A 14,387-nucleotide genomic window follows, 5' to 3' on the forward strand; every position below is an offset into this window, starting at 1 on the left:
CGCCCTAAAAAGCAGGCCTAGGCCCTCCAATCCTTTGGGACTTGCAGGTAACACTGGGGCAAGGGTCTGTCTGATTGGGTCAGGGCTGGGGTGGGGGGGTGGGGTAGAGGTGTTTCTTGCACAAAACTCAGGACTGAGGCTGCTAGGCCTGAGCTCCTATCCCAATGACATTTTTTATTTTTGCACTTTTATTCATTTTTCTACTTTGGTCTCTCTACTTCTATACCGTTGTTATTAAAAACAGGTCCCAAGGCCGGGTAAGGAACGAAAAAAGGTGGCCTTTTGACCTGAAACACACCCAAGCACAACTCACATACACCCGCCAGCCTCGCCCCCCCCCGCCCCCCCCCCCGTCAGTGCACTGGGCACTCACTTGGGTTCCAGGCGCCGTGCCAAGAGCGCGCGGGCACCCTGCATGGCACACTGGCTGAAGTTCCTGAAAGAAGTGGCGGGGGTGGGGTAAGGAAGGAGGGGTGGGCCGCAGTGCAGGCAGCCGACTGCTGGCGGAGCGTACAAGTTCTGTGCTCAACTTCGCCGCTCTTAAAGAGACCCGGGATCCCTCTGGAGAGGCCCTCGGGAGCTGGCGGCAGGGCTGGGAGAGGCGTGGGTAAGCTGGTCCGCGCGGGGTGCGGGCGGTGGGACACGAGGGCGCGGCAGGAGGAGGGCGCGAGGGTGCCCGCGGCCAGCCCAGCGCTCGGAGAAAGTCAGCCCGGAGCAGCTGTGACTTCACCTATTAGCCCCGATGTCTTTCGGAGGAGCCTGGTGGAGTTAAACAGCCCACAATGGGCGCTCTGGGGCGCCTCCAGCCTGACCTCCACCCGGGTTTAATAGTTTCATAGGAACGTCATTAAATCAATTACTTAGTGAGCACATCATCATTTATTTGTAATTAGCAGCGAGGAGCGCGTTCTCTCCCCCAGCCCGCGGCCCGGGTCCCAGCGGGGTTGGCGAGTTGTGCAAGCACTTTTGTTTGCTTGAGTGTTGACTCCCGGCATTATTCGGCCGGGGTAATCTTTACATCTTAATCTAGTATTCAGGGGGCGAAGGGAAAACAAACAGGGCGCAGGCCGGAGGCCAGCCCTGCATTCCCAGCCTTGTCCCATAATTCAGCCTTTGCAGGATGCGCGGGCCACACTTCTGCAGCCTCCTCTCCTCTCCCAGGGCGCAGGAAGAGGAAGGAGGCAGACCAGGGGAACCAGGGAGGAAAGTGGCCACGGGAGAGGAGAACCAGAGGCCTGCAAAGCGAGTCCAAAAGGAAATCGGCAGGACTTGTGCACGTGTGCGGGCGGCGCTGGAGGGGGAACCCGTGCGTGTATGCACATGTGCTTGTGAGTGTGCGGGCAGGTTGTGCGTGGCATTCTATGCAACTGGGTACAGAGAGATGGGGCTGCGAGTCGGAGCCAGAGGTGCCGGCCTGGCAGTGCTTGGAGACAGCTCGCTGGGTGTCGCCGTAGCAAAAGTGTTATGATTTGGAGGCTGCAGCCCCAGATGCAGCTTGGTCATGGCTTCCAAATGAAGTGGGGGTAAGGTTAGCGAAGACAGGGGATGCCATGAAAGTCAGGCCAGAACCTGCGCGTTCGAAGAGACGCGAGGAGCGGCCCAGTGAGGAGTCGTGTTTCCTTTCACTACACACAGCAACTCTGGCCAAGTACTGGGCCGTCTAAGCAGTTCCGGCTGCTAGAGCCAGGATGGTGAGCGACACACCCCTGCATCCTTGCTGCAGTCCAGCACTCGGATCCAAGTTGGATCTCTCAACTTCTGTAGAGGATTCCAGCTCAGGAAATGGAGGAGGCCCAGGGATCCAGGGGTCATTGACAATCGGGCTGGATTCCCAAAGTGTGAATAACCATAGTTAGGGAAAGGCCCCTAGACACACACATTTTATCCCTACACCTATCTGGAAGAGGGCTTCCAGAAGACATGGTGGCCAATGGCCCCTGGGCATCTTTCTGGCCAGTTATCTAGGTACTTTCCTTGGGTACCTAAGTTTTCTGGATTTCTACGCTGTGTGGGGGATAGCTGTTGTCCTGACAGGTATATTTCATAATTTGGAGAGCTGTTACTCTGATGGGCTTAAGGACAGCCTAGGCTTCAAGGGTGACCGGGGTCATTCTGAAGCAGGGGTACAGAAGAGTGAGTGTACTCTGGGCCTTTCTGCTCTGCTAGCTGTCTGGGTAGACACATATGTGAGACTGTTAATACTCTCGGCACAATGGCTCACCTTGATAGAGACCCTGTCCAAGGGCCAATAACAAGGTTTGGGCTCCTAGGCGGCTCCTATCTCAGCTTTCTCTCCTGGCTTTCCCTCCTTTCCTCCAGTTTCATACTTCTGTTCCTCTTACCAATCTTATTTTTTCTTTTCTTTTCAAAGTTGACTCAGATCATGCTGTTCGCTACCTCAGACCCTCCGGAATTCTTTGCCTGCTGAACACAGCATGAGCAAAGGCCAGGGGGCTGCCGGGATCCTGTTTCAAATGGGCTTTCCTCCAGCCTCCCTGGATGGCTGAGACTTACTGGGTTGTTGGACTGCTGAGGACCAACCTGTTATCTGGGAACCCAGCTCAACCTGGGAAACGGAAATCCACCCAGCTGTCAATCATCTGGAAGAAGCAGGTTTTAAAATATAAAGAGCATGTTTTCACTTTGCACGCTTCTCTACTCAGATGGGTCTAGGCCTAAGTACTGTGGCCAGACTTCCAGAATTACCAGGAAAGATAAGTGGGCAGCAAAATAGGACTTTCTTGAAACTCCCTAGGACTCCAGCATGGCAACACAAAGTCTCCAAGTAAGTTGTGCATACTTCTGCTCCAGTGTGTGAAAAATGTTGGAGTATAAAATGTACATATCAAAAAATAAAAAAATAAAATGTACATATCAAGTTACACACACACACATAGCATATGTAAGTCAAATTGTTGGGGTAGTAAGATCAGGAGTTCAAGGGTAGCTGGGACTAGCTGAAACCTTGTCTCTAAAAATAAGAATAAAAAAATAAAGGAGAGGGGCTGGAGAGATGGCTCAGTGGTTAAGAGCACTGACTGCTCTTCCAGAGGTCCTGAGTTCAATTCCCAGCAACCACATGGTGGCTCACAGCCATCTATAATGAGACCTGGCGCCCCCTTCTGACTTGCGGGCATACATGGAAGGAATGCTGTACACATAATAAATAAATAAATATTAAAAAAAAAAATAAAATAAAGGAGAAAGTCATTCTGTACAACCTAGGCTGACCTTAAATTAGAGATCTTCCTATATCAGGCACCCAAGAGCTGAGATTGTGGGTGTGTTTCTGTGACCCCCTGGAAACCTTTATATATATAATGTATTTTATGTTCATTTGGTGCTTTGCCTGCATGTATGTCGTGTGAGAGTGTCAAAAGCCCTGAAACTGGAGTTACAGACAGGTGTGAACTGCCATGTGGGTGCTGGGAATTGAACCCAGGTTCTCTGGAAGAGTAGTCAGTGCTCTTAACTGTGGAGGCATCTCTCTAGCAGCACCCACCCCCCCCCACACACACCTTTTTTAAGATTGGGTTTCATGTATTCCAGGTTGGCCTCAAACTGACCATGTTAGGGCAACATTAAACTTATGATTCTTTACCTTCAGACGTCCACCAACACTTCTGCTTTATTAGGCCCTGGGGATTGAATTTAGGACTTCATGCATGGAAGGCAAGGATGATGATGATGATGATGATTCTCTCTCCTTCTCCTTCTCCTTCGTCATTGTTGTCTTCATCTCTTCCTTCTCTTCCTCTTCCTCCTCTTTCTCCTCTTTCTCCTCCTCCTTCTTCTTCCTTCTCTTTTTGGTTTTTCAAGACAGGGTTTCTCTCTGTAGCTTTGGAGCCTGTTCTGGAACTTGCTCTATAGACCAGGCTGACCTCAAACTCACCCAGGTCTACCTGCTTCTGCCTCTCAAGTGCTGGGATCAAAGACGTGTGCCACCACTGCCCAGCACTACCCAGTACTGCCCAGCAAGTAAGGCAAGGATTCTAATGTCCAAGCTACAAACCAGCTCCAAGAAACTGTTGGTTTTTTGTTTATTTTGTTTGTTTGTTTATTTTTTGTTGTTTAATTCTAACCTTGCAGAAGAGCAGGGCCCACACACTCTGAATCTGACTAGATTTAGGATAGCCTTGAATAAAGCAGGACTGAAAAAGACTACATCTAAAATTAAATTAAATTAAAATGTAATTCACCCTTAGTTTGTCTTTCTACTCTCCACCCCCTCTCCAGCCTCCTACGCTGTTTAATAAAGCAGCATCCTTTGGAAAAAGGAAGGCAAATCTGGGAAGCATTTTACAAGCTGGCAGGGAATTTGGTGCAGTGGTTGGTTTAGAAAATCAGATGCTGCCTGTGAGGTTTCCTTGGTGACAGTCACATTATAAATCTCTCTTTGGGATCCAAGTCCTACAGTGTCGAACCTGTGGTCCAGCTCTCTTCTGTGACAGTCTAGTCTGACTCCACTTTTATGGGGCAACCCTGTGCTGTCCCACTGAGTGGCCCCATCAGTGGGAGCCTGGTGAGCACTTTTCAGTCCTTCCTTCTCATTTCCCTTGGGTCCTTACCATTGGGTCCCTCGGTCTCCAAGCAATGAGGTATCATACTGACAGACTGCCACTTCTTCCAGAGGCTTATGGTCACTGGCTTTGGATCTCATCCTCCTGCCTAGTAGAGTAGAGCTGGTACTGACATCTGTTAAAGTTCAAAGCCAGGCCAACACTTGCGCAACTGGACCCTAGATTCTAGGCGATGTGGTTTTGGTTAATGACATATGCACAAAGGTTTAGTCTCCTCTATGGATGGTGGCAAATAAGCTTTGGCTTATTTGGTTATTACATCAACTAATCTTAAGGGGCCAGGATTAAGAAACCTGCAGCCAGAGAAATAACTGACCTGCTAGGATGGGAAACTTCTAGGTGGGCTTGTGCTTCAGACCCTCAAGTATCAGTGGTTCCCTACTTAAACCTGAGGGGAAGAATGAAGAATGGCTCCAGGAAAGCATTTCTGGGAGGCAGTGAGGCAGGAGACAAGCAGCTGCAGGAAAACCTCTACTCTTGAGCTGAGGCTATCTCTCCTTCCCTCCCTGCTCTCCTTCCCCCTGCAGGCATCAACACTAGGCCCTTTATAGATCTTTTATATTTATTCTAAGAAAGCAGTGGAGTGGTCCAGAGACTTTGGAAATGTCTTCAAAGAGCTCAGCGTCCTTCCTTCTGAAAGGGGACTGCAGTATGTGTGCTTAACATCCTCCTCCCACTGAGTGGAGCAGGAAAGTTGGGAAAACACATCATAAAAAGGGTCATTCTTGGTTCCTTAAATTATGTTTGAGATTGCAATGAGGTTTTATTTATTCACTAAGGCTTCATTTCTGTCTTTATTTCTCTGTATTTGTGTGGTGGGTTATGTGCACCTGAGTGCAGATGCTCTCAGAGGTCACAGGCAACAGATCTCCCTAGAACTGGAGTTACACACACTGTGTGTGTGTAAATAAATATACATTAGCTTTTACTTGTCTGTTGTGTGTGAACCTGTATCTAGACACGCGTGCCATAGTGTGGGGGAGATCAGAGGACAATTTGTTTTACTTCCATTGTGTGGGTTCTGGGGCTCAAGCTCGGGTCATCAGGTACCTCCTGAGCCATTTCACCAGCTCCTGAAATTAGGTTTTAATGTGACAGTTTCCATGGACCACATGAATCCATTTCAGTTAATTTCTCTTGTGTAGTTCAATAGCGTTGAATATATTCACAGGGGTTTGAGCTCATCACCACTCTCTATATTAGCAACTTTTCTGTTAGAGGCAGGGTTATACTCTATAGCTCAGGTTGGCTTTGAACTTCGGATCACCATCCTTCTGCCTCTAGAGTAAGGTTCAGTTACAGGCCTGTGCTATCACACCTGGCTTAAACAGTGATGGAGATTGAACCCAACTTCATGCAGGCTATGCAGATGCCACTAACTGAGCTACCACCCTCAGCTCCCTCAGCAGCTTCTTCATATTTTGGCTGAATCACTGCAGTTTTGAAGCAGTGCTCCCCACTACCATCCTACTTTCTGTCTGAGTTTCACGCCTCTGGGGAGCTGATACAATGTGTCTCCTTTCTGGAGGAAGCTCATACAATGTGTCTCCTTTCTCCTCTGGCTTATTTCACTTAACACAATGCCCTCATCTCATCTATGTTATAGCACACATCAGCACGTTGATCTTTTCAAAGAATTTTTCTTTAAAATTTTGTTTTGTGTGTGAGCATAGGTTTGTATGTGATCATAGGGTTATGTGTGAGCATAGGGTTGTGTGTGATCATAGGTTTGGATGTGAGCACAGGGTTGTGTGTGAGCACAGGGTTGTATGTGAGCATAGGGTTGTGTGTGAGCATAGGGGTATGTGTGAGCATAGGGTTGTGTGTGATCATAGGCTTATATATGAGCTAAGGCATGTGAGAGGAGGTCAGAGGACAACTTGAGGAACTCAGTTCTCTTTATTCATTCCAGTAGGTCCTGGGGATCAAATCAAGTCGTCAGGCTTAGCAACATGGACCTTTACCTGGTGAGCCATCTGCTTTTGGCTGTTGATGTTGTTATTAATGACTAAATAGTCTTCCATCACATGGATATCATCACATTGTTGTTCATTACAGTGCCAGGATTAAGGATGTGTGCCAACACACCTGGCTGATATTTATATTCTTGACAGGCACTCTCCTCAAAGTGCTCAACCTTGGTTTGTTTGTTTTGTTTTGTTTTGTTTTATAAAAGTAGATTGTGACATAGGAACACAAGTACCTAAAAGTGCAACCAAGTAAGCTTGCAGCATTATGCTGCTCAAAGTGGAAACAGCCCAAGTACTCATAACCAAAAGAACAATAGAGGCAGATGGATCTCTGTGAGTTTGAGGACAGCCTACATGGTGAGTTCCAGGACAGCCAGGGCTACATAGGGAAACAGTGTCTCAGATAGATAGATAGATAGATAGATAGATAGATAGATAGATAGATAGATAGATAGATAGAAAGATGATAGGTAGATAGATAGATGATAGATAGGTAGATAGATAAATAGATATAGATAGATGATAGACAGGTAGGTAGATGGATGGATGATAGATAGATAGATAGATAGATAGATAGATAGATGATAGATTGGTAGATAGATAGATGATAGATGGATAGATAAACACTGTCTCAGATAGATAGATAGATAGATAGATAGATGATAGATAGGTAGGTAGATAGATAAATAGATACAGATAGATGATAGATAGGTAGATAGATGGATAGATAAACACTGTCTCAGATAGATAGATAGATAGATAGATAGATAGATAGATAGATAGATAGGTAGATAGATAGATAGATAGATGATAGATAGGTAGGTAGATAGATAAATAGATACAGATAGATGATAGATAGGTAGATAGATGGATAGATAGATGATAGGTAGATAGATGATAGATGGATAGATAGGTAGGTAGGTAGATATATGGATATAGATAGATGATAGATAGATGGATAGATAGAGATGGAGATAGATAGATAGATAGATAGATAGATAGATAGATGGGAGGGAGGGAGGGAGGGAGGGAGGGAGGGAGGGAGGGAGGGAGGGAAGGAAGGAAGGAAAGGAAAGGAAAAGAATATAAGTAGTATGTAAGTACCAGATTTCTCACTTGGATCTGCTTTTTCAAGGTCAGCAAGTGCAGCTACAATTCAAAGGTGGGCAAAATACCATTATCCAGTCCTGTGGCAATCACATCTTCATGTGTATGAATGAGTGTGTGTGTGTGTGTGTGTGTGTGTGTCCAGACCTACCAGCCTCTCTGCTTTAGAGGAACTATTAACACATTAATATTATCAATGGCAGGCAGCATGTTAGCCATTAGGGATTTATGAAAACATCTGAAGCAAGTCGTTTCGGAGCGCTGATTTGTTTCATGGTAGTTTGACGTTTTATGACAGGTTCTTTTGCCAACAAAATGAGTACATAAGAATCATACGCAGCTCCCTAGATGGAGACTGCTGCCCCGTCTGCCCTGTGAATTTGTGTTCCAGATTTCTGGGGACATTTCTGTGATCTGCAGACAACTATTGACCCTTTGCTGCTGCCCCCTCCCTTGTCTTCCCTTTTTCCTTCCCCTTCTGACTTCCCGTGTTTCCTTTTGTTGTTGTTGTTGGGCTCTATAGCCCAAGATGACCTGACCTTCACTGTGTGGCCCAGACAGGTCTCAAACTTGTGATCATTCTCCTGCCTCACTCTCTGGAGTGCTGGGATTATAATGGGCTACCAAGTCCATCTTAATAGTGAGCATTCGTGGGCACAAATTCTCTGCTTTGGGATGAAGTAGTTTGAACCTTCTCTAGAAGAGGCTCAAGAACAGGTCACTGGAAGAAGGGGAATGTGTGAACCCCAGCAACCTCGTGACTGGCTAGCTCCCACTTCAAACATGCACTCACTCTACACGGTGACTCCTGCCCCCCATCCACCAAAGAGGAAGATCAGCAAGGGTGGCAGGGAGCCACAGTGGTTTACAGGGAAGAACACTCCCATTGACTTGCTTGACTGGGATTTGTGTAGCCTCCCCAAGTGTCCACCTCTGGGACCTGAGATGGTTTTGGAAAGTTTCCTCTTAACCTTCTCAGAAGCAGGGTTTGTAATATTTCACAGCAGCTGTTTAGTATTTCCCTACCTAGTTATTAAACAGAAAGGGAATAAATTAAAACTGCAAAGTAAAATGAAATAAAAGGCGTCTTTTCTTTCCGTAAAGAGACAGCACCTAATTAAGAAATACTTGAATCCCACAAAAATGCAGACTCTGAGGGGTGACATAAAACCTCTCCTTTTTAAATCAGAAACAAAACCCAGAAAATTAGGGACAGACCCAAGAGGTAGTCCTTTAAAACAAAAAGCTCCCTCGCCTTGGGACTTCTGACTTTTATTTTTTTCTCCATTCCTTTTCCCCTCTTCCACAGTCCTGGGGGAGTATTAAACTCAAACAAGTTGTTTGACTTGAAGTTTTCTGAGTTGCTCCCATCTAAGCAACCAGCCAGCTCCTCCTCACTGCTGGGCCCAGAGCCTTTCCTCCTACTTGACAGAGCCACTTCATGGTGGAGTCCCTGCTTCTCTCCTCGTTCCCTTGCTGCTCTGTCCCTCCACTCAGGGCCTTGGCTTCCTTCAGGCAGGGGCGGGCGTTCTCCTACTGAACTGTATTCCTGGTACCCGCTAGTTTGTTTCTGTCTTTTCTTTTCCATTTCTTTTCCTCTTTTACGAACTCAAGCTGGTCTTGAACATGCAACGGAGGGTGACTGTGAGCCTCCACTCCTCCTGCCTTCACCACCTGGTGCTGAGATTACTGTTTGCCCTGACAGTTATGGGTGTCAAGGATTGAACCCAGGACTTCACGTGTGCTAAGCAGCAAGGAACTCTCTGAACTGAGTTGCACTCCAGACCCTTGGTAACACCTTTTCTGTCTCCTTCAAGTAAAACAGCAAGCTCATCTGTCTTCCAGTTCCTTAACCCTAAATCGACACTGGGCCCTTCTTCCCTCCTCTCATTGGCTTCCATCTTGTTCTTGAGAAGACACCTGGAGAGCGGCTTCCCACTGCCTGCCACCCTGGCCTGCTCAGGCAGCCCTGCTCCACCCTCCCTCCCTCCTAGGGTTGTGAGGTCCTGACATACACACTTAGGCCACTTGCGGTCTTTGCTCCCAGCCTCTGGTGACTTTTACACAGGAAAACACCTACTTGAGGCTCCTGCCAGGAATAATAGTAAGTGTCAGGGATCCTAAACCCAAGGGAATCTAAGACAGGGGCTTAGTCAGGGAGGAAACCTTTCTCCTGCCTCCAACTCAGTTCTGTAGGAATTAGAGGAAGGAATCACGAGATGTTTGGGACAGAATTCTTTCTGTAACAGTCATTCAAGTCTATTTGTTTTATTTTTTGCTATGTTGGGGATCAAAGCCAGGGCATGCGGCTAGGCCAGCCCTTTACTGCCAACTGTAACCCCAACCCTTGTTATTTAGTTTTTATTTACTTAGTTTATTTAGTTTAATTTTTTCAAAATTTAAACATTGATTTTTATGGAGTTTCAAAATAATATTTTTTTTAAGTTAGGCCTTCACTATAAAGTCCTTCCTACCCTGGAACTTCCTAAGTAGATTAGCCTGGTTCGGACTGTGTTGATTCTTATGCCCCTGCCTCTCCTAGTTATCATTGCTGTTTTTTAGAAAAGGTGTTGTCTTTGGGCTTTTGTTTTTGTTTGTTTGTTTGTTGTTGTTGTTAGGTTTACCATTGAGAAGAAAGAAAAAAACGAAGTTAAGGGGTAGGGTTAAGAAAATGTGTCTGGCAGTGGTGGCACACATCTTTAATCTCAGCACTCTGAGGCAGAAGTAGGCCGATTTCTCCGAGTTCGAGGCCAACCTGGTCTGTAAGAGTGAGTTCCACCTGGAAGCAACCTAAATGCCCCTCGACCTAAGAACGGATAAGGAAAATGTAATACATTTACACAATGGAGTACTACACAGCAGAAAAAAAATGACATCTTGAGATTTGCAGGCAAATAGATGGATCTAGAAAACATCATATTGCATAAGGTAACTCAGACCCAGAAAGACAAATATCATATGCACTCACAAGTGGCATTTAGACATAAAGCAAAGAAATAAGAAATACTAGCCTACAATTCACAATCTCAGAGAACCTAGAGAACAATGAGGACACTAAGAGAGACATACATGGATCTAATCTACATGGGAAGTAGGAAAAGACAAGATCTCCTGAGTAAATTGGGAGCATGGGGACCCTGGGAGACGGTAGAAGGGGAGGGGAGAAGAAGGGAGGAAAGCAGAGAAAAATGTAGAGCTCAATAAAGTCAGTTAAAAAAAAAAAAGAGTGAGTTCCAGGATAGCCAGGGTTGTTACTCAGAGAAATCCTGTCTCAGGTGGACGGGATGGCAGGGAGAGAAGAAAATACATTGATATACCTTGAAATAGTCACAAATTTAAAAAATACTTTTCAGTTATTCACTTTAATTTTGCTTTCCTGGGATTGTTTCAGGTTTTAATGGCTTGAAACCCCTACACAATTTCCCCCAACTTCACACTGCAGAGGTGGAAATGGAGGTCCCCAGGTTCCAGCTTCTTAGAGTAAACTGTCAGAGAAAATCAGTTTTCCTTTTCAAGAATAAGGAGAAGCCCATATGCTGGCTTCTCCTTTGAGGATGGAGCCTGTACTGGGCAGAGCAGGCTCCCCTGAAGTGAGGGACAGAAGCTAAGCCTGGGGTCTCTTGCTGTGAAGCTGGCTGAGTGGGTCCTAGGTTCGGGATCCAGACGTTGAGCCCAATACTACCTTTCGTTCTCTAAAACCTGTAGGTAGAGCAAACTGCCAACATGGCCTGATCTCCTTTCATAGACATTTTGAAATACAAGTATTTCTGAGTAAAGCTTTGGGTAGGATTTCTAGGAAAGAGTTCACAGTATTAAAAATAATCAGATATCCACATATTTTGTACCTCTAAGGGGGATTTCTCCTGCCTTCAGGATGCTTAGCAGGGGCCTTGCCCCCATGCATCTGTGCCAGGGACAGCCTGACTCTCTTCTACACTGAGATAATCAAAAGCATCAACAGGCACTGCCAATGTCCTCTGAAGGGCAAAATCACTGCCAATCAAAGACTCCAAGCCAGAGGCTTGCACATTATCAGAGCACTATTTGCAATCGTGGAATGTATGGGGGCCAACCTAGGAGCCCATCAACAGAGGGATGCATACAGACGATGAGATCTGTGTACACAATGGAACCTTAATCAGCCATAACTCACAAAATGTCATTTGTAAGGAAATGGGTGCAACTGGAGATATTATCATTAAGTAAATCAAGTGAACCTCAGAAAGACAAATATTGTATGTTTTCTTTTGTTGTGGATCCTAGATTTTACAGATCTGAACTGAAAGTAAAACTGAAACCAGGGGGACAAAAGAATCAAGGGGAAGGTGTAGGGGGGGGTAACTGGGGTGATAGTACGGTCAAAGTATAACATATATTTGTATGACAATGTCCTTATACAGCCCAGTACTGTGTGTAATTAATACAGGAAGAAAGGAAGGAAGGGAGGGAGGGAGGCTGATTTTAATAAGAGAAGAATTCTTCATCCCCAGTAAGAGGGAAGGTCCAGACTTCAGAAAGAGGCAAAGACTGGTGGCAATGTTTTGTCAATGGGAAGAAGAGAGTAGAAGCAGTCTGTGTGATGGTTTAGAATTATCTCCGTGAAGCCTAGGGTGAGGAAGAGAAGAAGTATGGAAAGGGAACAGGAGAAGGTATGACATGGTAATTTAGAGAGTATTTAAGTTAAACAAAGCTAGGAAAATTCTCAGGATTGATGGCCAAAGTCCAAAGCTCACTTACAATTTGTACATTTGAAATTAAAGTGAAACCAGCCAATAATGATGACTCTCTATATGATAAAATTATAAAATTATCTAATTTATCATTTTAACTGTGTGTGTGTGTGTTTGTGTAGGTCAGAGGTGAACACTGAGTGTTTTTTCTCAATTGTTCTTAGCCTTATATTTTTAAAACAGGGTTTCTCAATGAATCTGGAGCTGGTCATTTTGTTTTCTGCTAAGCTGGCTGAGTGGCAACCCCCTGGGATCCTCCCCTAAGACTGGGGCTACAAAGCACCTGCTACCATGTCTGGCTTATTCCTAGGTACTGGGGATCCAAACTCAGGTCCTCAAGCTTATGCAGCAAGAACTTTACCCACTGAGTCATTTTCCTAGCCCCATCTTAGCCCTTTTCAAGCAGACAATTCAACAGAATTGAAAACATTCATTCTCTGCAATAGTTACTACCTTCTCCAGAGCTAATCAAAGACTGTGACCACCAAACACAGTCCCTGGAAACTCCAGACTATGGGGTTTCCTCCAGAAATGTTTAGAGACTGAGAGTGTGGTGTACAGTTACATGGAATTGGCAGGGGAGAAGGAAGGAAGGTGTTGAGTACCACACCTGGTTGCAATGGTGAACTACACAACTCCACAGGCAAGCAGAAGTCTGAGAGGTGATTCAATGGTGACTTAGTGGTGTCTTTGGAATCCCAAAGATAGTGTCTCCTCTCCCATGATTCCACAGACAGCAGGAGTCACAACTCATTTTAAGTTAATAATTATTATGGTTCCCTATTGCTCCGGAACTCTCTACTGAATTCCTACAGAAGGGTCTAAATGGCCCCTTGGGTCTTCTTCCTATTCCAAGCCATAGGCGTGCAAAAACCGTGTAGTTCCCTACAATCCCTGCACATCCTGCACCTAATTAGGTAAGAGAAGAGGCATATGGTGGTATACATGGGGAAAGAGGTGCACTTTCTATGAATAGCAGAGCGATGTGAACAGACAGGCTGGCAGATGATTGCGCTCGATCTGATCACACAATATGGGCAGCCGCATTGTGTGAAAACCTGCAAAGCTTCAGGAACTTGCTAACGTTCTCCTTGCTTTCTGCTTCCCAGCCCCTGCTTCCCTTACAAAGCTCAAGTGGAGGTGGGGGCTTCTCTTCAGCGCTTTGGGCTCTGCCCTGAAGTTTCCTCCTGGGAGCTTTTCATCACCCTGATCTTTCTTTGGTAAGGCCAGCTAGTCCTTTTTTTTTTTTTTTTTTTTTTTTTTTGGTTTTTCGAGACAGGGTTTCTCTGTGGCTTTGGAGCCTGTCCTGGAACTAGCTCTGTAGACCAGGCTGGTCTCGAACTCACAGAGATCCACCTGCCTCTGCCTCCCGAGTGCTGGGATTAAAGGCGTGCGCCACCATCGCCCGGCCCAGCTAGTCCTTTTGAAGTAAAATGTTTTATTATTTACTATTCTTGGTTTCCTAAATTTTTTAAAAATTATCTTCCTTTTCTCTCTCTTCCCACCCCCCTTCTCCTTCATGTGTGTGCATATGTGTAAACACACAGTGTAAACATGGAGGTCAGAGGACAATTTCAGGAAACAGTTCTCCTTCCATCCTGTGGATCCTAGGAATTGAATTCTGATCCTCAGATCTGGGGGCAAGAGACTTTGCCTGTGGAGCCCAGCCTGATCTGTTTGTTTGCTTTTGAGAACAGAATCTCTTGTAGCAGGCTGACTTTGAACTTGCTATGTAGCTGAGGATGACTCCTGCCCCAGCTACCTGAGTACTGGGATACAGGCACGGACCACTATGTTTGTCTAAAATCACCCATTTTGCACAATAGGCTACGGTGTTGTGGGAACTCACCCTTTGTGTTGCGATATCTGACTTCATGTGTGCATATGTGCATGTGTGTGCCTGTATGCATGGGTGCCTTGTTGAATTACAAATCTGATTCTTTTTTTTTTTTTTTTTTTTTTTTTTTGGTTTTTCGAGACAGGATTTCTCTGTGGCTTTG

At 45.7% G+C, this 14,387-nt stretch overlaps 1 long non-coding RNA gene across 1 annotated transcript in view; it reads left to right on the forward strand.

The window, feature by feature from the left end:
- Positions 1-477: 477 nt before the first annotated feature.
- The window catches only part of LOC130884757 (uncharacterized), an 82,222-nt gene continuing 68,312 nt past the window's right edge, over positions 478-14,387 (forward strand). The window contains exon 1 of the long non-coding RNA XR_009058108.1: positions 478-607. This is a non-coding gene — a long non-coding RNA (uncharacterized LOC130884757). The remainder of the gene's footprint in view (positions 608-14,387) is intronic.

The sequence above is a fragment of the Chionomys nivalis genome, chromosome 12, assembly GCF_950005125.1.
Source record: "Chionomys nivalis chromosome 12, mChiNiv1.1, whole genome shotgun sequence".
Classification (NCBI taxonomy): Eukaryota; Metazoa; Chordata; class Mammalia; order Rodentia; family Cricetidae; genus Chionomys; species Chionomys nivalis.